Source organism: Anas acuta, chromosome 14, assembly GCF_963932015.1.
Source record: "Anas acuta chromosome 14, bAnaAcu1.1, whole genome shotgun sequence".
Taxonomy (NCBI): Eukaryota; Metazoa; Chordata; class Aves; order Anseriformes; family Anatidae; genus Anas; species Anas acuta.
This window is the reverse complement of record NC_088992.1, coordinates 2,860,322-2,883,440: the sequence shown is the minus strand read 5'-3', so window position 1 is coordinate 2,883,440 and position 23,119 is coordinate 2,860,322. Positions and strand designations below refer to the sequence as shown.

The window sequence follows — 23,119 nt, the reverse complement described above, 5'->3', positions numbered from 1 at the left end:
TGAAGCGTGACTGGGGCTTGCTGTGACACACCTTTAGCGAGTTAGTTGGGAGCTCACACCTGTGCAACCACAGCGTCAGCTGCCGAGTATTTATAAGGCAGGGGGCTCGGTCTCCCTCCTCCCCTTCGTGATGGCTAAAGCACTTGTGGTATGTGAGCTCACCCATTTAAAACAGGCTTGAGAATGTCCATAGGGGTTGCAGGCACACCTTGGGGTTTCTGGGCTGACTTGTGCTGTCTTGTGCGGCTCCACCATCAGTGCCTCACGGATCGTGGGATATGCTCGGGAGTTGCCCACAGCTTTCTTCTGTTTTTCTGAAGTGGCTTTGGTGCTCCTTATCTCAGCAAACAAGCGTGCTGATAACAGAAGCCCTGAATGCAGTCAGAAGTCAAACGCATGTCTTGGTGGATCCTAGTCCAGATTTAGCTTGAGACCCTCGGCTTTGGACTGAGGTGTATGGGACTCTGTGTCCTTAATCCTGTGGTGAATCTGTTAGTTGTCTGCTCATGCTGTGTATGAATCCTGGGACAAGGCAGTAGTAGCAGATGATACGTTTCTGAAAACTATGGAGAAGTGGAAGGTGTGTAGTTACAAGAAGAGACAGTGTGGTAACGGAGAAACACAAGTTGCTAGAAGTTTTGGTGGCTAGAGAAGGAAGCACAGAAGCAGAGACTGCAGAACAACTAGAAGAAAAAGTATATAAGCTGATATTCCATTTTTAAGGCTAAATTTGAATTATTTTATGAGATACTTTCATCTTAGTATAGGTTAGCATTCCTCAGCTTTTTATATTTGTATATAAATATTTTTTTTGAAGTAAAGTCAGCCTAATTGGAAGTAAGAGCTCTTCTATGTCACTTATTTTAATACTCTAATATATTTCCCCTAGTTAATCATTTCTATTTCTAAATATAAATTTCCTTTCCTTTTCTTTCAAGTCACTTAAAATGAAAGGGCCTGCTTTACTCTTTGACCTTCTCTAACAAGCAGACCCTTGAAATGCAGCATTTCCAGAAAGCAAGCTGTAGGAACAACAGATGGATTTAGTAAATTACAGCCTGCAGATGAATTGTATGAGGAGTAAGTTTGAGATGAAGACTTAAAATACACAGAAATTTTCTGTGCTGTAGCTTGTTTCTTGCTGTCAAGCACTGCCTGTTAAATGCGTAATTTGTGTGATGTTAGCTTTCTGTACTGATTGATTGGTAGAAGTCATTCCGCCCCAAATTACCAGCTATTTGGGTCTCAGCCTGCAATCTTACCCAGCCAGAAGACCGTGTCCTCTAGGTATGTTTTGGTATTTTGCATTTCTTTTATTTGCTGAAGGTATTCTGACAGACTACTTACGCTGATCAGCAGATTCTAAAACCTGTTTGTGGTTTCCCAGGGATTTCATAGACAAATTAGTGCATGTGTATTTGCAGGACAGGTGACTCCTAAATGATAAAAATGTAGTTTATAATCAAAGTGCCTTTCTTGTAACAATAATCTTGAGATAAGTGTTTGCCTATCTTCCAATGCGATAATCCTTTTGGAGATTAACAACTCATTTTTCAAAAGCATGGTCTTGGTTCTGCAGACCTTGCTGACATAACTAAATCTTGCTGAGTTTATGAGGTGCACAGATTGCAGGAACGGACATTCATCTCAACATGTTTCCTCGACGTAATTTAGGTGTTGTTCCCAGGTTTGAAATGCCATAATGTATTTGATAAAGAATAGCAGCAGTAAGTTGTCATTGTGATCAAACACAAACGTTCTGTAGGGTAGAATAAATTATTTGCATGGGTGTGATGAATGCTTGAAGGGAATTTGATAAATTGCATGTTGAGCACTGGGAAAATATCTGAAAATAATCCGTGTTGTTCTTTGTGGTTTCAGGAACTTAGCATTGAAAAGAGACTGTCACTGGCTCAGGTTATTGTGTAGTATTATTAAAGCTCTTCTGAAATGAACACATCTAAGATATGGCTATCGATACAAGTTCAGGTAGGCTCATGACTTTTTACATAAATAAGGACTTCTCATTCACAAGAAGGGCAACACGCTTTACAATGTGTTCCTATGCTGTCTGATTTTGCTGTCACTTGAACTTTAGACCATTTGTGTGACAGGCTTCAGTAAACTCTGTATCAGAAAAATCTCTGCATCAGAATTTTGCATGGGACCAGTGTTCAGTACGGGGCTTGGAGGAGTTGCCCGCTTTAGCTAAAGTATAACTTCCTTTTGGAAGGAAAAAATGCTAATGGTAATGAGGGGGATGGTAAGAATGATCTTTTCAACATTTGGAAGATGCACAAAATAGTCTCAGTTCTGCTTTCTGCTTGACCTCTGAATGCAGGCTGCAGTATCGGCAGCTGTAGTTCATCACTGTCCACTGCACTGGTCTGCACATCGTACCCACTGGGGACCTCTCAGCATGCCACTCAGCTCCCATCTCCATGTGTGCCCTGGCTTCCATACAAAGGAAACCAGTGCATGTGGGGAAGGGTGTGCATGCAGATCTCCTGCAATGGAGTCAGCGTGGGGCAAGGGTGTGTACCCAAGGACCATGATTGCAGGGTGTATTGCAGAGAGCATCTGCCCAGCAGTGTAGATACTGCCTCTGGGGAACTTTCCTTCAGAAGAGTGTCTGGCACTGTAATGCTCTGCTTGCAGAGCAGGTCTCAGTGCGACAGCACTTAATGTGCTGGTAGCATTCAGTGGCCAGGCTACAGATATGATGCTTACACTTGGTAATGGTGTTAAAGACTCCACAAAATTTTCCCATAACTCACAGATCCAGGCAGGATGCCTCTATGAAAAACAGTTTAGAATGCAAACTTTAACAGCTAACTGCTCTAAAATACCAACACAAGTCTGTATCCGTGAGTTTCTTCCAAGGTGGTAATTGCAAGTGAAAATACCATCTTTTTGTTGTTGTTGTTTTCCTTCTTTTGAAAAGGTCCATCCCATAAAATTTATCAGCACAGTAGGTTTCTCTGCATTCCTAGGGTTACTCACGTGTAAAAAGGCTGCAGCAGTGCACAAGGGCTGGAATAGTTTTTCCATGATGTGACTTGTTACTGCTCTAAGGTTTGCAGTTTCATAGTATGAGTACTCGATGCAGAATATCACTGAGTTGTTGCTGCAATCAGACAATACTTTTCTTAAGCCACTCACAGCAAGGCTACATAACGGTTTAAGATCTGAAATGTCCAGCTGAAACTCTACAGAGAACTGCTTATGGAGACAGAATGTAATTACCCATGTTGGAATCTGGCCAGGTTTCCAAGGTTAACACCTTTCATCTTGACATCAAATCTTTAATGACCACACGTGGTAAAGACATTTGTTTAACATCTCGTTTGGGAACATAACATTTCTAGCATTACCATGCCCCTTTTCTCATACTGGAGTATTGGTTCAGTATTGGTCTGAAAGAAAATGGCTTTCTTAGTCACCAGCAGTACTTCACACACAATCACACATTTCCTTTGGAGATTCCTATTTGAGTATAACCAGGTTCTACTGGTCTGATTTTTTAATTTTTTATTCTCTTCTCCAAATGATCTGGTGTTTTCTCTTTCTATTTACGCTAATAGCAAACATTGCAATTGCCTTTCTTTCTAGGTTGCCAAATAAAATAATCAGAGAAGTAGGTATTGTGATTTTGGAATGATACCTTAGAAAATGAAGGGGAGCAATGACAGCATGTTCTCACGGTGCCAATTAAAACACTGCTGAGGAGATTCAGTACTACTTCCTGGAGAACCAAGCTGACAAGAGATTCATAGGGATTCACTCACACAGAAGAATCACAAAAAGGCTCCTTTCTGTTTCTAAGCATATGGTGTACAGAAATACTGTAGAGCTTATTCTCCTGTGACTTTCTTGAGTAGTAATCATCATCTAGAAAGTGGATGGAACAATCTGAATTATCCTTAAAGAAGATATTGGTTGTGATATCTGAGATGGTCTGGCTAAAGCAAAGAATTACTTGTGTTTACCTATTAATTAATCTCATTTAGAATCTAACAAGGATGTCTGACAAGGATGTCTGTAAGACCTTTAAACATCTTAAACTTTCACCTCTTAAAAAAAAAAAAAAAAAAACAAAAACCCTCAAACAAGTTTATGTAGAGAGTTTGAGATGCTTTGAGTAAAAGCACAAAAAGAACATGTGCATGAGGCAGAGGAGATCATGAACATCTCATAGTATACTGAATACAAACAGTATCCAGGCTGTAATTCTTCATGGACATGGAGGTCGGCCTTTTGCTCAGCAGTGGTTTTAAGGTACATGAGTACCTTCATTTTATATACTGGGGAAGTGAAGCACAGAGAGATGTCACTTGCACAAAGTTGGTCACAAGCTCGTATTCAGTCTATTTCGTAGTCTCTCTTCCAATACTGATACTAGAACACACCACTGTGAAGCATGGGGAAATTGGATTTGTCCATTTTTAATAACAAATCTCCTGAGCTCAGTATGAACATACATGGTTTCTGTACAACGTATCTTTGCTCACATGAAATAGCATTTTAATTGCAGTAGAATTTTAACTTCTGAACTGAAGCAAGTGAAGGCTAAATCAGTGTTTTTTCTGTCTTAACAGAGCGGTACAGGAGTGTGTGGTGCCGAGGGGCTCCTGTCAGGGCCTGGGGTGCTTCATGCTGGCTGCAACTGCCCATGGCAGCAGCTCTCTGCCATCTCCTGGTGGGGTTTGAGCAACCAGTGGTGCTGGCTGATGGTGTCTGCGGTTAACCCACTTCAAAGACAGGCTGTCCACAGACTCGTGGCCCCCAGTGAAGATGGCTGCTGCCTTGCGGGGCCATGTGTGGGCCAAAGGGCAGCAAAATGGCCACCCTTCCCCTCCAGCCCAGTGCCACTGGGGATGCTGACAAAATGGCTGACAGCCAGCTGGGCAGGCGGGAGGGAGGCAGACTTAACAAGCCTGTGCTTGTGGTGGCCCTGTGTCTCCAGACCTTCAAACCCGAGAAGGTTAAATGCAGAAAAGCGAGGTGTTTCTTGCTGTTTCTGATGGTGGCGTGCTGCGGGCCGGCTGCTGCAGGGCCAAGGGTGTTCGCCGGGAGTCCGGTGCCTGCTGAGGAGCCATCTGTCCCTGCGGGGCAGGCAGAGGAGGGGGGACAGGGACAGCCGTGCCCCTCCATCCTGCTTGGAAAGAAGGGCAGGCCAAACATCTTCACCTGTTTCTTTCGGAGCTTTTTTAATCACATGATTTTTAAAATCAAATCTCTGGATTTTTTTTTTTTCTCTCTGTGTGCAGTCTGACTAATGACTTCTGTAAACTTGTGTTGGCAGAACTAACAACAGGTTAAATAAAGTGACTAATTGTTTTCATTCATCAGCTATTCATTGCAAGAGCAATTACAGTTTCAGCATTCTGCCCCCAAATGAGGGCCAGATCCTGCAGTCATGTATGATTTATATTACCCGTCTGCATTCTCTAGCATAGAGGTGTCTATATTCTGAGTCTAGCCCCTTCTTTTAAAAACTGTGACTTTGGATCCAGATCAGAATTTGGGCAATCCAGGGTACCCACAGCTCGTCTTGATTTCAAGCATGAGATGAATTACAACCTACTTTTTGTCATTTATTCATCGGGTGCTAGGAGGCGTTAAGAAACCTTCACTTGGCTTTTTCCGTGAAGATGAAATTTCAGCCCCAAAGTCAAATTGCCATACTAATTCCAAGGCAGGAGGTCTGCTTTGTGGAGCAGGCTAAGTATTTCTACATTGTTAGTAATCTTTTTATTTTCCCACATACAAGATTTAAGAAGAAAATCCCAATAGTAAACCTCGGGTTTCACTGGCTAAACATATCCAGTCTTTGAAAGAAACAGTTAAATTTGAAATAGTTAAAAACATACTATTTTATTCACCAGCCTGTTTTAGAGGTAGAACAGCCTGTGTAAGCTGTTCTGGGAATGGAGCTCTTGTTCCTTGATGGAGTAGTGCTGGGGAACAATTCTATAAACATGTCATTGTCTGGGATTTTGTCAAAGGGTATCTGGACAGAACTGCTTATTAGAGTTTCAGGTCTCCTCCTTATGTCCACTTGTGGTCATGTATGCTGTTTGGGGCACAGGGAGCATTCAATCCACTGTAGCAATGAGAAAAATGGAAAGAAAATGTGTAGGAAATTGAGTCTATTGCCATAGGCAGCTCCATTGGTGAGTCTTCGTTGCTTTGTTCCCCCTCCTCCTGTCTTTTCATGCCATTTCAGTGTAGCATAGAAGAGGCACAGAAAATGTCTACTTCAGTTATACCTCATAACTGAAATTCAGGTAAAACCCAAATAAAGACAGTTTCACTGGACACCGTTGAATTCTGGATCTGGGAAATTTGTAATATTTCTTTGTCTTTCTAGTGGGCAGGAGGAAAAAAAGCTTTGGAAATCATTGCAGTCTTAAATAGGAATTTTCTCATCTAATTCAAACTTCATAGCTTGATCCTATTTCTGCTACTGCAAGCCACATATGTGTGTATGATTGTGTGTGATACTCTGAAAGGTATGGTGTTCATGCCTAAACCCCTTATCTGCTCCTCGTCCACAAAGCAGCTGTAGTTGATAGTAAGTAGTTCATGGAGGAAAAAAAAAATCAAAGTGAAAATGGTAATCGTAATGCTACTTTGTACTTGGCAGATCTCAAAACATTTCACAAAGCGATGGTGCCTCATTTTAAATCCTTCAGTCACTCAGTGTGCTAGTTAAAGGGAGGGAGGAGAAGTGTTTGTTTGCAACTGAGCTATTAAATGTAGGATTTGTGTCTTATAAAGTGGCAGTGTTGCTTTTCAAGGCTTATTAGCAACGGTGAATATATTCAGGTCCTACAGCACTTAAAATGAATGCAAAAATCACTGCACTTCAATGGGAGATGGAGAGAGAAAGTTGTTCCTATTCCAGTATCTTCCCCAGTGAGTGTCCTGAGTAGCGTCGTCTTGAGTTGCACAAATATTGTACCTAGGTTTTGAATATTCTGGAAGTAATATTTAATGCTAATGGGTAGCAAAGTGATACAAGAAATATGAATCTCATAACAATTTAATTGCATCTTAAAGCAATGCAATTCTATTACAACATCAAAACTACTTTGCATATATATATATATTTCTCTTCGCAATGTGATTTATGAGCAGTAATTAACTCAACCTTTTAACACCATGTGACAGGTGTTGCTGGGCCCATTTATGAACTAGGCAAGCTGAGGCACAGAGGTGTCAAATGTAGCTTGTCAGTGATGGTATTGCAAAATGAAGACAAGAAACCAGGAATCTTGAATCATGGTCCCTGTTCTGCTCTTGATAAAAGAGAAAAGATCATGAAAATCCATTGGGCTTGCTACAAAGTCTGGCAAACTTTAGAAACTTATAAAAGCTTTTAAAAGCAGAGGGTTTATCTTTATTAAATGATGAATGCAGGAGGCCTTTTAAAATAACACTGAAGAAACGCATCCAAACCATGATGGAATGAGAATCAATATAAGTCGTTAAAGAAAAAGAAATTCTGCTGGAATTGATTTTTTTCTGTCATTCAGAAATGTTTATATTCTATGTTCCCTTTACATTGTTTTATCAATGTAGCATAAAAGCCTTTTAAAAATATAAATGGCAGGTAGCTTGTGGAGTACCGTACCTTGGTGCTTGTGGACCGTGGGCTTCCTTCCACCTCTGTCATCAGCAGAACTGAGACTCTCTGTGTCACAGCGCTGTGTCAGGGGTTACTGTGAGATCTATGTGGTTTATGCTTTTGGAATAGTCTGCATCTTGAAAATCCCTGCTGGAAGACTGACCCCAGTGCTCTCTGTAAGTGTTGTCTCTGAAAGACACGAAAACAAAACTTCCCTTCCTGGTTTTGTGTTGCTGCACAGGCTCAGATGACTCTCCTGTACTTGTGTCAGGCTGTAAGCTTCCTAAATTATTGTAGTCTGCCTCTGGCTGGGGTAGCAGAGTCATTCTGTTTTATGGTCCTTTCTCTGCTTTATCCCTCCTGGCCCTGCCCACACTTTGGAAACCTCATAAGATGGTTTGATGCTCCTGACTGGGAAAAAAGGTGCTTGGAAAAAGATGTGCCTGGTGAGGCAAAATTTACTGCGTAACACTGCAGTCTCAACAAAGCAGACCTTGTAGTGTCTCTCAAATACAATTTTCACCCTCAAATACACTGCTTCTGATGTGGCTGTAATGCTTCGGAGGGTGAGCTGAAGTAAAAACTATGGACACAGGCTTGCAATCATTGCCCCAAGAGGGTCTGCTCATGCAAGTCCTACTAGATCAATAAGAGGTGTGCTAAGTATCAGCTAATATCAAGATCAGGGTATGGCCAGGTGTAAAGTATGCTTTAGAAGCTAAGGAAGGGAGAAGGAGATTGTACAGAGAAGAAAGAGAATGATTTAGAAAAATATGGGTGTCTGAACCTCTATTTTACAGCAGTATGTACAAAAGAAGAAATGTATCTTGTACTTTCTTTCCTGCAAGTAAGTTCATATTAGTAATATGGTAAGAATTTCAAAAGATCCACCTTGCTAATTGGCAGGATAGAAACATGTGAAAACTTGATAAATATGCCATGGGGACTTGCCATGTGCTTAAATCTTGGAAAGGGAAATTCTTTATTCACATATGAAACTAACAGCTATGTAGTAGTGGAAATAATATTTCTTTGTTTTATGAAGATTTCTGCCGCATGGCGGATGATTTAATCAGGGGATTTTTTAATAGAAAAGGAAAAGTAGAACACAGTTGTGGGTAATTAAATATAGGAGACCCTATTTCTGGTTTTAGTGTAAATGCATTTATTATTTGTAAACCTGACTCATTTGTAAAGATACATATATATTAAGAAAAAAAAAGTCATGCATTTGGGATTATTCAAGTCCTTGTATGAGTGCAAGCAGTACTTTATAAACTGGTATCAAAATGTTCCACGGTGATGGTCTGGGCTAGCAGTACAGTTATTGCTGTCACTGATGTACACATTTTGTATGTTTATTTTCACATGCAGCTATATTCAGCTCTGGGAAATGTTTTACCCTTCGCAGAAAAATACTTAGAATCAGGTAAGCAGATAGTAATTTTGCTGGAAAATCTAAATGAACTTTAAAAACACGTTCTCAGAACTGATCAAAACCAAATAGCTTCTTAGGACCCTGCAAGCTTTGCAACCCACAGGACTGGATGGCTTGAGATCCTGGTGTTGCCTTGGGCACCTGATTCAACTCAGAATCCTGCCGACTTGTAAGACAATCCTTGCCTATTGTTTGTTTGGTGTGTTGCTTTTTTATTTTTATTTTTTTTACCTCTGGCTGAAGGTGCAAAGTAAAATAGGTCTGTGGTCCTGCTCCCATTAGAGCCTGTGAGAGTTTGCTTACACTGAAGTCACTGACAAAACCCTCAACAGCTTTAATGGGGGCAAGAACAGGCTCACCGTGATTTAGTCTCAAGTGTTCAGCTCAAGGCAGAAAGACGGGGGCTCTTTGAAAATGACAACTTGTGGGTTTTGGAGAGGTCATTAACATATTTGTCATGGGGGAAAGAGGGTAAATAAGGAACTTGAAAAGAAAGGCAGATATTAATTACGCTTCAGACAACATTGCTGTGTGCTGATGACATACTGTAGCTCTCCAGACGACTATAATTTGCAAGTGAACCCAAGGAGTATGAGACTACAACAAGCCAAGCAATTAGTTCTTCCTGAGTTGCAAGAGTGACATCATGTGTGCAAAACATGCCTTCGCCTTCAGCTACCAACACATACTCATTTATTTTTCCTGTAGGGTCACTGTTTGCTGTGAAGGCTATTAAATCCTACTTCTGATGGAAGTGCTAACTTCCAGAGTCTAGTGTGTGAGGGTCCCTGGAGTGCAGGTAAAGAAACCCACGTCCGAAGTGTCAGCTGTCAGCAAAAGCAGCTCCTGTATCTGATTTAGTGGCATGTAACTGGTCGGCAAAATTCGTGTATATTTTATCTTTGTTATATTTCTTATATATGTCTTTATGTTATATTTCCAGAGTCTTGAAAATTTATCCCTATTGAAGGGATCTGACCCAACAAATGTTTTTTTTTTTTTTTTTTTAATCTGGAATTTGTCAAGAAATTGATGGAAAAGGTGAGGGGCTGCTTTTATGAGCTCTTCATTGTACAGACTTCTGGCAAAAGCAAGGAGTTTATTTAAATAGGAAATGTAATAGAAACAAAATGATTGAGTGATGATGTTAAATGTATCTGAGAGATTTCCACTAGGGTGTGTGACTTTATAGCTTGGATCACTTAATCCTTTGCACTGCATGTGTTTATCAAAGATACTTTAAGGATCTATCTAATACTCAGGGAGGAATAAATTATGGCATTGATCTAGAGAGACAATTGGATTCATTCTTAATCAGATACATAGTCCCACTGGAGTCACATACTACTCGTGTGAAGTAAATTAAGCTTCTGCTTAAGTGCTCTGTAGAATAAAGAGCCAAAAAAATCTCATGAAGATTTTTCAGCTCTTTTGTCTGTTATAAGTATGATGCAAATTGCTGTATAGCTTTTGATTTTTTTTTTTTCTGGATTAATGAGAAAGAAAAATGGAATATGAACAGACTTGACCTTAGGGATGTGTTTCAGTGTGTGAAAAGGTGCTTTATCTTTTGAAGAAAACTTACAACAAATGCAAAATGAGCATTTCACCACTGTCGTGCTTTCTAAACATAGCAGTGGGGATTTGGTGGAGAAAATGCAGAATGGGGCCACAGTGAGCACAGAGCTGGAGGGTCTTGTATCAAACGGGAGCAAGTTTCACCCATGTGATGTGATGCCTTTGTGGTTCTCCACATGGCTGTGTGCTTATCCCTGTTTCCCAAATCTGGTTAGTGTTTGATGCCCAGTGTTGGTTACTCTCTGTTGTGTGCTTTGTGTCTTCCAGTGAAGCTGATGGGAAAGCTTCTCTTAGCATCAACCCAGTCATGCCCATGAAACTCTTGTGCTGCACTTCATCTACTCTGCAGATCTGAAAGTCTGGGGCTGACTTCAGTGTTGCAGGATATTTGGGTCTTGTTGCCCACCCCACGCTTTCAACAAATGATTTATATTGTTTTCATGTTTGTTTCTAGCTCACAAGTTTACATAGTTGCCAGAAGCTTCTAAAATTAGAACCTGAGGAAAATAGGAACCTGTTCTCCAAAGCCAGCAGGTTGTCTTAATAGGAGTTGTTATTGCCATTATTAAGAATATTAATAATCTTATGTTAACCAAAGGTGGGAATGAATCTCTTGCTGGACTGAGCCTGGGATTTGTGACGTCTTTTTCCTTACAAAGCTGTGGCAAAAACCACCCAAGAGAAATGGTGAAGCTGTTACACAGAAAGCCATGCTGCAGGGAGCTGGGCAGCCTTTTTGCCCTGTTGACGTGCAGGGGTCTTGGTATTTCTTCTGTTTGTGACAACTCATGCCAGCGTAGAGAGAGATTACTGCAGAAAACTGTAAACTGAACACAGTGCACGAAGTTCCTGTTCTGTTTGCGGTGCTGAATGAAGCTAGACATGGGAGTATGACAGTAAAAGCGCCATGTAGAGCACAAAGGGTGGAAAAAATTCTGAACCTCTGTAAAAGGGCTTGAACCCTGCTCCTCGGCTTCAACTGCAGGGACTTTCCTCAACTGAAAACCGAGGATCTCTTTGTACGAGGCTATTCGGTTCATTTCGTTATCTGTAGCTGCCAGCACGGCCACAGATGTGATAGGGGAAGCCATTGGTTTTGGTGGTGCAGACAAAAGAGGAGTAAGGCATGTTTGCATGAATTGTCTGTTTGGCTAACAAGCTCTGCACAGCCTGAAGACGCAAACCTCCTGCAGAGCCCAAATCTGCTTGCTTCGTGGACCATTCTGGTTGAATTATTCCTCTGGCAGTGCACCCCTTGAGCTAAACTTTAATAATGTAAAGCTGATGACAGCCTGGTTAAGGTTTTAAGTGCCTGGTTTTGATTAATTTCCTACATTTCAAGGGCAAAAATGTGTAAACTTGGTCTTTACTGGGTACAACACCACTCTTCATGTGTTGTTGACCTATTAAAATTGTACACCTTTTTTTTTGCCTACTGGAAAATTTTCCTGTACTGGAGAGACAGATCTGGGACACTGCTTGTTCAAATCAACACTTAAAAATCTACCTAAAGCTGCACAGGAGAACTGAGGTTGTGTTAAAATTAGGTTGGAAGTTGTCAACCTCAAAAAATAAGTGTGAGCAGAAAGTGTAACTCTTCTTGAACAAAAATCCACATTCTTGTCTTCTGTTCACCTTGCTGTACTGGCGCACTGTGCACAGAAGTCATCTCTCTCCTTTATTCTGTGTGTGTGTGCCCATTCATATACCCACCAACCTCCCCGCAGAGCACGTAAGGGAGAATCTACTTGGTGGTTTTAATGAAAATGCAGTTTCATAGCTCTAATGATCAACAGCTGGGAAAATGCATGCTTTTCTCCTTCATCATCTCTAGGCTTATTTGAAAGATCTTTGTTTTGTGGCTTTACTGGGTGACTTTCCTGATGAACTGATTTTTTTTTTTTTAAATTCATTTAATTTCTTCGAAGACCATAGTGGTTACCATAGAAATACGTTAGTTGCAAAACAAGGAATAATTAGTTTATGTTTGTTCCTTTGTGTCTCCTAATTTCTTCCATTCAGGATTTTTAAGCATATAATTAAAGGGATTATTCAGCTTTGTGATTTTTTTTCCCTCTATAAATTCATTTAAAGACAAAACTCTGATGTCTGTGGAGCATAAATAATAATGATTATATGTAGTAATTAGTCCAACCTGTTTGTCCACATAGCAGAAAACAATGTGTTTTCTGTCGAAAGGCTGCAATGCTGACTAGTGGTCACTCTCAGCTTCGACTGTGGCATTCCCAGTTATCTATCTCATCCTTTGTGGGTGCTCAGCTAATTACCCTTAACAAAACCCCGCTGGGAAGTGGCCCTCTGCAAAGCACTGCGGGACACCTTCCTGTGTCATTCAAGTTGTGGGGCAAGCTGAATTTGAGGAGAAAGGCACTGGCAGGCTCCAGAAGTCTCGAAGGTCAGGCGGCGATTGAGCAAGGCCGGCGTGTTGCGACACTGGGGTTTGAGGTGGTTGTTCAACACCTCTGCGCTGGCAGGACTTGCCGAGTAGGCAAAGCTCTGCCTGGCTGTGCGGAAGGGCTGAAACTTGTAGGACTTCTCCAGCAACACTTGTGATGGACTGGGATTTTTTTTTTTTAATTTATTTTGCCAAATGGCAGTTTGCTCTGGACACAAAGGCTGTTGGAGCCCTTCCGTTCACATTAGTTCGGTGGTTAGAGCGCTTTTTCTCCTAACAGCACATAGGCGCAAGGAGGCATTTTATTTTTCATGTTTTAAAACTCCAAGATGAATAAACTGTCCTGTGAACAGGAAAATAAAGCTGTATGTTCCATACTTCGTAAGGGAAAAATATCAAGAGCAGGATTTAGGTGCAGCCTCTGCCCACCCAAGCATCCTGCGGGCTGTGGGGGGGAGAGGTCTGGCATCGTGCTCCCCGCATCCTGAGCCAGTGCCCGCACCTCTGAGTCCTGCTGCAGAAAGGAGAGGGATGCAGCCACCACCTGATCTGGCAAATGTGCTACAAGGGCTCTCCTGGGTCAGGCTTTCCAGGTGAAATAACTGCTGGTGCCGTGGGGCTCTCTGGAGGGCTCTGAGCTGAGCCCTGAGATGCTGTGAGGGGCCCTGGCTATCGGTTAAATGCAGTCACCAGCAAATGGATGGGAGTGCTGAGCACTGCTGCTTTGGGTCTTGGGCTTCAGAGCCCATTTTTGTGTCTCTTTCCTTCCTTGACCATAATTTCTTAACTTTTTTTTTTTTTTTTTAATTAACCTCTGCATCACCTGAGCACAAGAAGAGCCCAGATCATACTTCATATCCCCCAACACATTGTCCACGCTGCCTGCTGTCCCCCCCCAGTGCCTTTCCACGATCCAGCCCCTTTTCCTGGGGGCCTGACCCTGCTCCCAGCTGCGATCCCAACCCCGAGCCCGCATCCCCCGGAGCCCCGCCGGGTGCGGGGCCGTGCGGGGCCCCCTGGCGGCCGGCTCTGGGCTGGCTCCGGGCGCCCCCAGCCCTGCTCCGGCTGCTCTCGGGGCTCCCCCGGAGCGGTGCCACCGCTTTGTCGCCGCTCTGTTCCCGCAGCTGGTGCATGGGGACACCGTGGGGAGCCTCGGGTGGTTGGGGGCCAAGCGCCCATCCCCGGCTCTGCCGATTTCTGGCATCTCACACGCCCCTCGAGGTCCCCTGTGGCAGCCAGGAGCCGACCTGCTCAGGGACTGTTATGTTTTGCATACGTGTGCTGCCTGCTTGCAGCTTCTGCTTGAAGCTTCTTGAAATATAAAACTCATTTCCTAATACCAGGATGAGTTTTGGTAATGGTACATAATATCCGGGAGTGGGCATTCAGGGTAGAGCATCCCACTTAATGCAATTCTTGCACAATTAGGAGTTGTTTACCTTAAACATTTTTTTCTGAGGAGTAATAATAATAATAAAAAACGTAAAGAAAATTCTGGTTAATAACCTGGGTGAAATAATTATCCCACTAAGGCTCTTTATTGAATCATGTATGCAAAGCACAGAAGGTTTTCATAACAGATGTATTTAATCTTGATGCAATGCTGGGGTTTTAACCCCACGGTGTCTTGCAATTCAGAGCTGGGCTAGTTCTGGTGTGCCTGAATAGAAGAGGCTGAGCCAGAAGCCTCTGGGATCAGAAACAGGACTTTGCCATTGTAGGAGCCCCTCAGAGTCTTGTTATTGTCCAGTAGTAACTGCAATAATGAAGCCCTGGAAGACCATTTATATAATAGCTCAGTGGCTTGGTTAGTTTTCATAACTGTCTGCAACTGGCTTTTGGAAGCTCTCCCGGTGTTTATTGAAGCAAATGTCAGTACAAGGCTATTGTGTTTGTGTCATAGATGTAAACTCTGGCAAAAGGCGAAGAACCTAGTCGCACGCGTTGCTCCAGAGCTTTTCTAGGGAGAGGAGAGCATCTGGCAGCCCTCTGCTCTCTGGTTGCTGATCAGAGTGACACTGCTTACATTTGCTCGGCTCCTGCTGCCACCAGCAGTAGCGGTCAAATGTCCCAGAGCACAAGAAAAGTCTGCAGAGCTGCCTCCAAGGCCGGCCACGTGGGAGCAGAGGCACCAAGAAAAGGCTTCCTGAGAAGCGAACGTGTTCGACTTCACTGCGTTGTATCCCACCATGCGGTCACGTATAAATAGAGCACTAGGTCCTGGAGCTGGTGAAACATTAGTAGGTCACCCCGACTATTTCTCTGCTTCACAAAGGATGATTCTCCTTGCTGGATGTGTATTTAGGGCTTTCTCATGCTTGCTTTTGAATTCTTCAGTGAAGAAGCTTCTACGCATGGCCCTTTTGCCCCCAAACTATTTCATATTCTAATTTTCTTCTCTGATTCTCTTTCCTCATGTTGAACCGAAATTTGTTTTTATTCAGCTGTCTCTAATTGCTCCCAGTTATCCATCCTCTCCCACCCTGAGCACTTTCTTCTCTGTGAAGTTGATACCTGTCAGATATCCCTGGACTGTTTCCTTTGGTCAAAGCCATACATATGCAATTCCTCTAATCTTCCCTCTGCCATCCATTCCCTCAGGCTCTTCATCATTTGCTAGTCCTGCTCTGAACTGCTTGCCGTTTATCAATATCATTTTATGATGATTTCTGAACTGCACAGGCTGCTTTGCTGGCATTCATGCCCACATAGGCAGCCCACGGGGGCTGTTTTTTGGGTGCAGACCTGGCTGATCCCGTTGTCTCGGCAGGGCAGCTCACACGTGGACAATAAATACCCTGTCCTACCACCTAACGATGTACTCCACGAACAGGAGAGCGGTGCATCAAACACTGCCTGCTGTTAAAAATTTACCCAGAATGAAGCACTAGCAGCAAGCATGGCTGATAGGGGAAGAAGATTATTTTTTTTCTGATCATTTGGTTTGATTTTGGGGTGGTCCCGTGATGAGCCTTGTGGGTCCTTTCCAACTCAAGATATTCTATCATTCAGTTAAAAATCATTTTCTGAAGGCTCTGACGTCTTTGCTTGCCTCATTCATTTGCAGGCAGGAGCAGGGAGCAGGAACAGTTGCTGAGACACAGCTATAAGCCCTGTAACTTCGTAAATGACTCTTTATTTTCCATTGATGTTGTCTGTGGAGTGCAGAGCATGGTCTGTGCTTTCAGGGTGTCTGACTCGTGCATGCTGGGGTTTTTGCTATCATGGTATTTCTTGCAGCAATAAGGGAATGCGATGTATTTCTGATGGGCTGTGGTGTATGTGCCTGTGTTGTTGTTTTAAGGGCTTTTAAGCTCATCGGGAAAATAAGTAGTCTGCAAGTAAAGTTGTTTTGGGGTAAGAACATTTTGAGACTTGACTTTGTTTGAGTCTTTTTGATATAACATTCAGGTTTCTTCCTGTAATGGGCAAGGAAGGTTGCAGAAATATATGTTTAGGAGTCTTTTTATAGTAAACAAATTATGTTAATGCATAGAACAGAAAACAGCTTTTAAAACCACTAAGTACTACTAGTAAAACATAGTGACCACCAAGTATTTCACTTCTGAAAATAGACCACCAGAGAATTATATTTCAAAATGCCTTGCTGGCCGAACATGTTTCTAAGAAGTTAATCTTTACAAGAACAAAAGAAAAGGCTTGAACAATAAGTCTACATGAAATAATTGTGTAAGTAAATATCAGGAGAGTCAAGGGAGCTAAACTTGAATGAACCTCATGCACACAGCAGCGTTCAGGGAACAATGAGACGGACTGGGACTGAAGCGGGTGGCCAGACCCTCCTTTGGGGTAAATCATTGCCATAAAGCGAGGATTTGGCCCAGGATTACAATGTCTTGCTCCTGGGTGAAGTGCAGGGTGTTCTGCTGGTTGTTTACCTTTGCCTCAACCAATTTTGAGAAGAATAAAGAAAGGACGTGTGTGGAAGGCAGAGGCTCCTGGGACAGCGTTCGCTTCACTCAAACAATGTGCGGTTCTGCTCCCTGTTTGACAGTTATGGTTACTCATCTTTTTGCTACCTCATGTATTCATTTCCTTAAGGCTGATCTCAGCATTGATCTTTTCTCTAAAGACACAGAAGGCAGAAATTCTGTCTCCCTTGTTGGGCAAAATCTTAGTGTTGTTCTAAATGCTCAGATGTTAAGGTGATGGAGGAGCTCAGAAGAGGTGGTGGAGGAGGGTAAGGGGTGGTGAGATGGTGGGTAGGGCTGGAAATAGGCTGACCAAAAATCAGAGAGATCTATCTGTCAATGCTTTTTTTTTTTTTTTTTGGATGTTAGACACAGACTGGAGCACCATCCTTCTCACTCAAGCTAAGCCAGTTCTGGGAGAGCCCTGTGGCTCTGGAAGTGAAAAGCAATCAAGGTGGACTCTTCCCCGTTCCCACCATAGACTCCTGGCAGCAGAGTGCAGTTGCATCATCTCTGTGGAGCTTCCAGGCAAGGTTGGCTGCTAACTGTTTTTGAGGGTTTAAAACTCCAGAAAGTTGTATTGTTACAACATCCGTGAATCTACGGTTGCATTGTGCTTGGCTAAGTGTTCACTTTGATCTTCCCAGAGAACCTAACCATAGCCAGCTATTTAATGAGCAAGGGAAGGACTTCTCAAGTCTTCTGACCCATCCCCTGAACCACTACAAGGAAAGCTACCTTTGTCATTCTAGTGAAAAACCTTTAAATCTGTTCTTAAAGACTCCCCACGATGGGAACGCCACAGCCTCTCCAATCAGCCTGTTCCAGTGCACCCTGCCACTGGAGTTTCTCTAAATTCTAACCCGAATTTTTCTTGCCAAAGCTGAAGTCCATCATCCTTATTGTGTCATCTGCGGATGTGGTTAATAAACTATTTTGTTGTTTGAGTGCCACTTATGGACTGTAACCATGCCATTCCCTTGCTGGTGGTCCTTTCATTGGGCTCAGCAATCCCATTTTCTCGGTCTTCTCCCACAGGCCTTGTTTTCAGGTGGTCCAACCATTCCTCTTTGCCTTCTGCACTCTCTCCAGCTGCTCTATATACTTGGAGCTGAGGCCCCAGAGTGAGCCCACAGTGATGCTGAACACAACTGAAACATTTTGTTGTATATCCCACCAGAAATACTCCATACACACACCGGTCTGGTGCTTCCTTTTTCACTTTTTTGAAACAATCTGGCTTGTATTCACTATAACCTCTTCACCAGGTGCATCCGATACTGTGTGTTAGTGCTTACTTTTTTTTTTTTGGCTGTTGTTGTACTTAATGACCTGTCCATACTGAACTTCATCAATTTTTATTTCTATTTTAAAGATCATATTGAACTTTAGTCTTGCCCTTCAATATACTAGTAGTGGCTTCAACGTTCAGATCTGCTGCAAGTCTAAACATGCCCTTTCTGTTTGTTCATCCCTGATTTTGGGGAAAACATTGACCAGAATTGAATCTGAGAAAGCTTTCTGTAGATCCTCACTTGGTGCATCCCCTTGATGATGAGTTTTTGATGCTCACCCTCCAGCTGTGACCGGATGCCTGGGGACGGGTATCGGGGTATCCACTTTGGCATGCACCCTAAACTCAAACCTCATGAAATTTATAGGGCTAAAAGTGGCCAAGTACCCCCATCTGTTTTATCTAAACCCGAACAAACCTGAGGCTCTTTGGTGCCTGAAAAATTATGTTTATTGCCAGTTCAGAATGGGAGTTACTGAAACCGCCTGAGGGCAAAAACACTGCCTTCTTTGGGAATTGGAAACAACCTGAGAGCCACCGTCTCATGAGATTTCCAGCTCATACAAACGAGCTTCTGTGTGGGTAGGAAGCGCTGCGGTAAATGGATCTGAAGATGAGAAGGGGCAGAAAACTTTTGAACCTGAAGTGTGAACTAAAGCTCCTTCAAGTCAATGGAAAGTCTCTGACTGGTGGCTCGTGGCCATGTGGAGGCCTGTTAAAAAAGCAGAGCAAGAAAAAATATACTCTTGAAGCAAAAAGATTGTTAAGATAGGAGAGGAAAATAATTTCAGTAGAAACTTCAAGGGCTGTGGAAAGATATCCTTCCAAAGGCTACTTGGAAATGTTTAGAGAAAGCCCTTTCCAGTTAAGCAATGTTGACAACAGGGGCCCTGAAAGGCGGAGAGGAGGTGGAACAGAACAGCAATAAAACCAAAACAGAAATACAGCAAATTTAGAAAACTTAAACCAAGTGAACTGCTAGCTTTCTGAAACTCCAGGTGGTGTGTGCCAGCCTGCCCACGTGCTCAGGCTTTTGTTTTGAGAATTAACTTTCTCCTGTCTGGGTGGTGAGCACAGCACCAGCACCACGGGGGAGCTGCCAGCTGTCCTCAGGGCAATGGCAGCAGCAGAGAGCTGGGGCTGAGGGAGTTGGGTTTGCTCTGGGTGTCTTTGGGACTCAGTGCCATGCAGTTCCTTTCCCATTCTCCCCTTTACGGGTGCGTTTGGCTCCCATTCAGATAAAGGTGCTGTGATGTTGCTGGTTTGGTGCAGCTTCTCCTGCGCTTTCCTCAAGCAGACGAATGCTGTGCCTTGCCTCGTCTTCCTAATTAGGAACGATACTGCCGAGTGCCTTTCGCGGGGCTGCTTATGTATGTGTGTTTATATGAAAGTTTGAGGGCAGAATTTGTCTATGCTGTAACATTTTATCAGCGGCAGGATAGCAATCAGAGGAGAATTAGTCCCTGGCTGCTCTTTGGTTTGTAGTGCCTGTAGCTCGACTGCTTGTTACAATAATGAGAAATGCAAGTAAGCAACATCACATCAGCACTCGCAGTCCCACTTTCTATTGCTGTCATCAAAGGGTTTAGGAAAGTTTGCATTCATAGTAGTTTTTTACAATGCACATATGCATTTGCACAATATTGTCTGGGAAATCCTGCAGTGTAGATGGCAGCTTACGTGTAAGGCATGATTTGGGTTTGGGCACTTGGTCCAGTAGTCAAGGCTAGGTGAGAACCAGGACTGGGAGCAGAAAGTCGAGGTAAGTCCAGATGACCCGTGAAAAAAAGTGTAGCTGGGAGCTGATTGTAGCCAGAAAGCTGAAGAAAAGTGGAGATGTACCTCCTGATGTATGGAGCTGGTGTGGATTTTAACAAGCAAACTGGGATTGTCCTGACTATCAAAAAGCACTCAGAGCAAGCACACTTAGAGGCTTGTAGGTACTTACACTTTGCAGACAATTCTCATTCATCTCTGCCTTTTTTTAGCTTGGGGAAGTGGAAGCTTTGTACTGGCTAAAAATAGTGGTACTAACATGTACTTTTATTGCATTGCAGGAACAGAATTACTGCTTCTAGCCTGCATTTCCAGCTGCTGATGAGTTAGTGTTGAAATCTAGACGTAAAATTCCACGGTGATTTCCTAGTGTTGGATTTCGTGAGGTTCTCTGGAGTTTACCAGCTGTGCAATAGGCTGGGTAAAATTGATAGTGGTAAAATTAGGAAGAAATCTGTTGCTAGAGAGACTCTTGGAAAGGCATCAATAGGAGCCCCAGCAACACATCAAGGGGTTATAAATGGCCTCTATTGTGGCTGAAAATAAAATATTTACAGACCTTGAAAGTGAAAATCACAAAAAGGTTTGATAGGATTAAGAATTTCACCAACTGAAAAGTACATTCTACAGCCTAAGAGTAACATTTTGCTTAAAAAGGCAAGGATATTTTACTAATCCTTTTTGCTGCTTTTTGCTTTCTATTGTCCCTCCAGCCTGGAATAAAATAAAGCAAGGGATTATCACAAAATCTGTACAGCTTTTATAGCTCATGTGAAGCTTGAAGAAATGCATAAATAGGAGATCCCAGGCAAGCTTTGCATCTGAATGTCAACTTTCATTTCTGGTGAATGCACAAATTTAATATTTTGCTTAAGATGAAACACAGCAATATCTTTAAGGATTTGGTTTTGTTACTTGTATTACCTAACTGTAACTGTAAGTTAGATTTTGTCCTACACTCACAGACTATTTTAGATGTCCAAGAAGGAATGAAGTTACAGAGCCTGTTTCAGAAGAACACTTTGGTAAACAGATTATAAACCCTGCTCTCTGCACCAGAGCGATCTCCTGTACCAGTGTACTGGATGGCATTTTCCCTGGACCTTGCTTATTTTTTTTTTATTTTTTTTTCGCCCTGCTCACTGCTAGGTTGCCCATTGCACAGAGTTTCGGATCACACGCACTTCTATGTTGTTCTCCACGAATCTCCTTTTTTTTCTTTCCCAAGCCTGCTGCCTGACAGCCCTTCCAGTATCTGCGCTCTTGAAACAAGCCCTTGGAGAAGTTTACTGGAGAATGGAGTGCTGAGTCTGGGAAAAGCCTTCGGTCTATTAATTGATGTCTGCTTCTTATTCCAGTCTTATGCACAGGTTTTCTTGTCAACTTATTAAAGTTGTGCTTTTTATCATTTATTACAATGACCAAGAAGACATTGATTATAGTTAAAAACCAAACTCTAGACCACGATAGAAGGAGAAAGCTTTTAAAGCCATCAGATTTCTTTAAGAAAGCAAAGTTGGTCAGAGTCATCATCTGGGTTCTGCTGGATTTATTTATTTCCCCTCATTAATTTTTAAAGTTTGGTTGCAAAGAAATATATATCCTCTTTGGAACTGTGTAACTATCGGAATGATTATTTAACACAGGATTCCCAGAGAGACTGGGTTTTGAAACACACGATGTTGTAGCTATTACAAATTAATGAATGTTCTCTTAAATATTTCTGTTTTATATCTTTGCTTCCTTTAAGCCTGCCAGTATAGGAGAAAAGAAAGCTTAATAAAAATAAGCAAAACTGCTTTTCAGTTTGCTGGGAGGGATTGATTTCTGTGGACAATTAAAGAGCTCTTTCAGCAGTGCTGGGAAACCTGCGAACAGATCTCCTGAGATCTCAGGCCCCATGGTCTGAAACTGAATTTGTGAGAGTTGTCACAGTCCTGCTGAAATGTCCAGAGCTTTACAGATTTAGGACAACTGTTCATCTGTTACCCTAGAATTGTTTTTTTTATTTTTTATTTTATTTTTTTAATTTATTCTTTAGTTTTTAATAAACTAGGACATTATGCTACAGGAATGTCTTCACTGAGGCTTCATCTGAGCTCTGAGGCTTAGTGGAAACCCTTGGGACAGGCAAGGCCCAGTCCCTGAGCGACAGGGATGAGCAGTATCTTTGGGCAAAGATGGGGAGAGGAGCCTGTGAAGGGACGGTGCTGGCGTTTGGCTGCTTCTTTCTGCCAGCCTGGTGCCTGGGTGAGCAACCTGCAGCCCTGCTTGTACCAAAGCCAGCACGAGCATGGCTGGGGGCTGCGTAAGCCCAGAGCTGTCTGAGAGCATCTTGCAGAAGCAACTGCTATTGCTGATGCTGGCAATAAGCCTGGGGCTAGATCAGTGCACCAGTGTGTTAATAAAAGGCAGAGAGATAAAAAAAATAATAATAAAAAATAATAAAATAAAAATACAAGAGGACTGGATGTGTTTGGTCTGTAATCTGCTAGGTGTCTATTTTTTGCAGTTTGGAAATTGCTCGACTCTTCCCATCCGGAGTTAGATGCCTGTTGGTCCCCTTGGATCCCATGCTCAGGGAACACCCAGGTCACCACACCGGTTATAAAGCCACATTTCTAAAATTTTATCTCGCCACACGACTTCTGCTCAAGTTCTTCCATGTTGCAATCACCTCACTTGATAGTTCAGAAATGATGTTTCTGCTAAAAAAAATAAATAAATAAAAATCGAACCCAATATTTCTTTGGTGTTAAGAGCATGAAAGATATTTATTTCACTTTTATGTATTTAGTTGTGTTTCAGTGCAGGTCAAAGGCAGGTCCAAAACCACACCGCCTGCCCTACCACGCACCCCGAGCGATGCCTTGAGATCAGCTGTCACTCAGGGAAGGCGTAGAAAGCCTTATTACTAAAGAAGTAAGAGAGATAAATATAGAGTTTAGTACACTCAAACTACAAATTTTAAAAGTTTCCATTGTTTACTTATCTAATTAAGAATCTATCTCCATATAGGCACATGAACGGTAGGTACAAATATATCTAGATG

General features: G+C 42.5%; 1 long non-coding RNA gene across 5 annotated transcripts; it reads left to right on the top strand.

Annotated features, from left to right (window-relative positions):
- On the top strand, positions 1–22,499 carry LOC137864124 (uncharacterized). 5 transcript variants are annotated; one of them, XR_011101327.1, is made up of 5 exons: positions 1–148; positions 1,186–1,287; positions 1,882–1,989; positions 17,367–17,530; positions 22,124–22,499. It is a non-coding gene; the product is annotated as an uncharacterized lncRNA (long non-coding RNA). The 5 variants fall into 5 exon arrangements; XR_011101326.1 differs by lacking the exon at positions 22,124–22,499 and adding an exon at positions 20,349–21,688 and having other exon boundaries at positions 2–148; XR_011101324.1 differs by lacking the exon at positions 22,124–22,499 and having other exon boundaries at positions 4–148; positions 17,367–20,342.
- Positions 22,500–23,119: the final 620 nt, after the last annotated feature.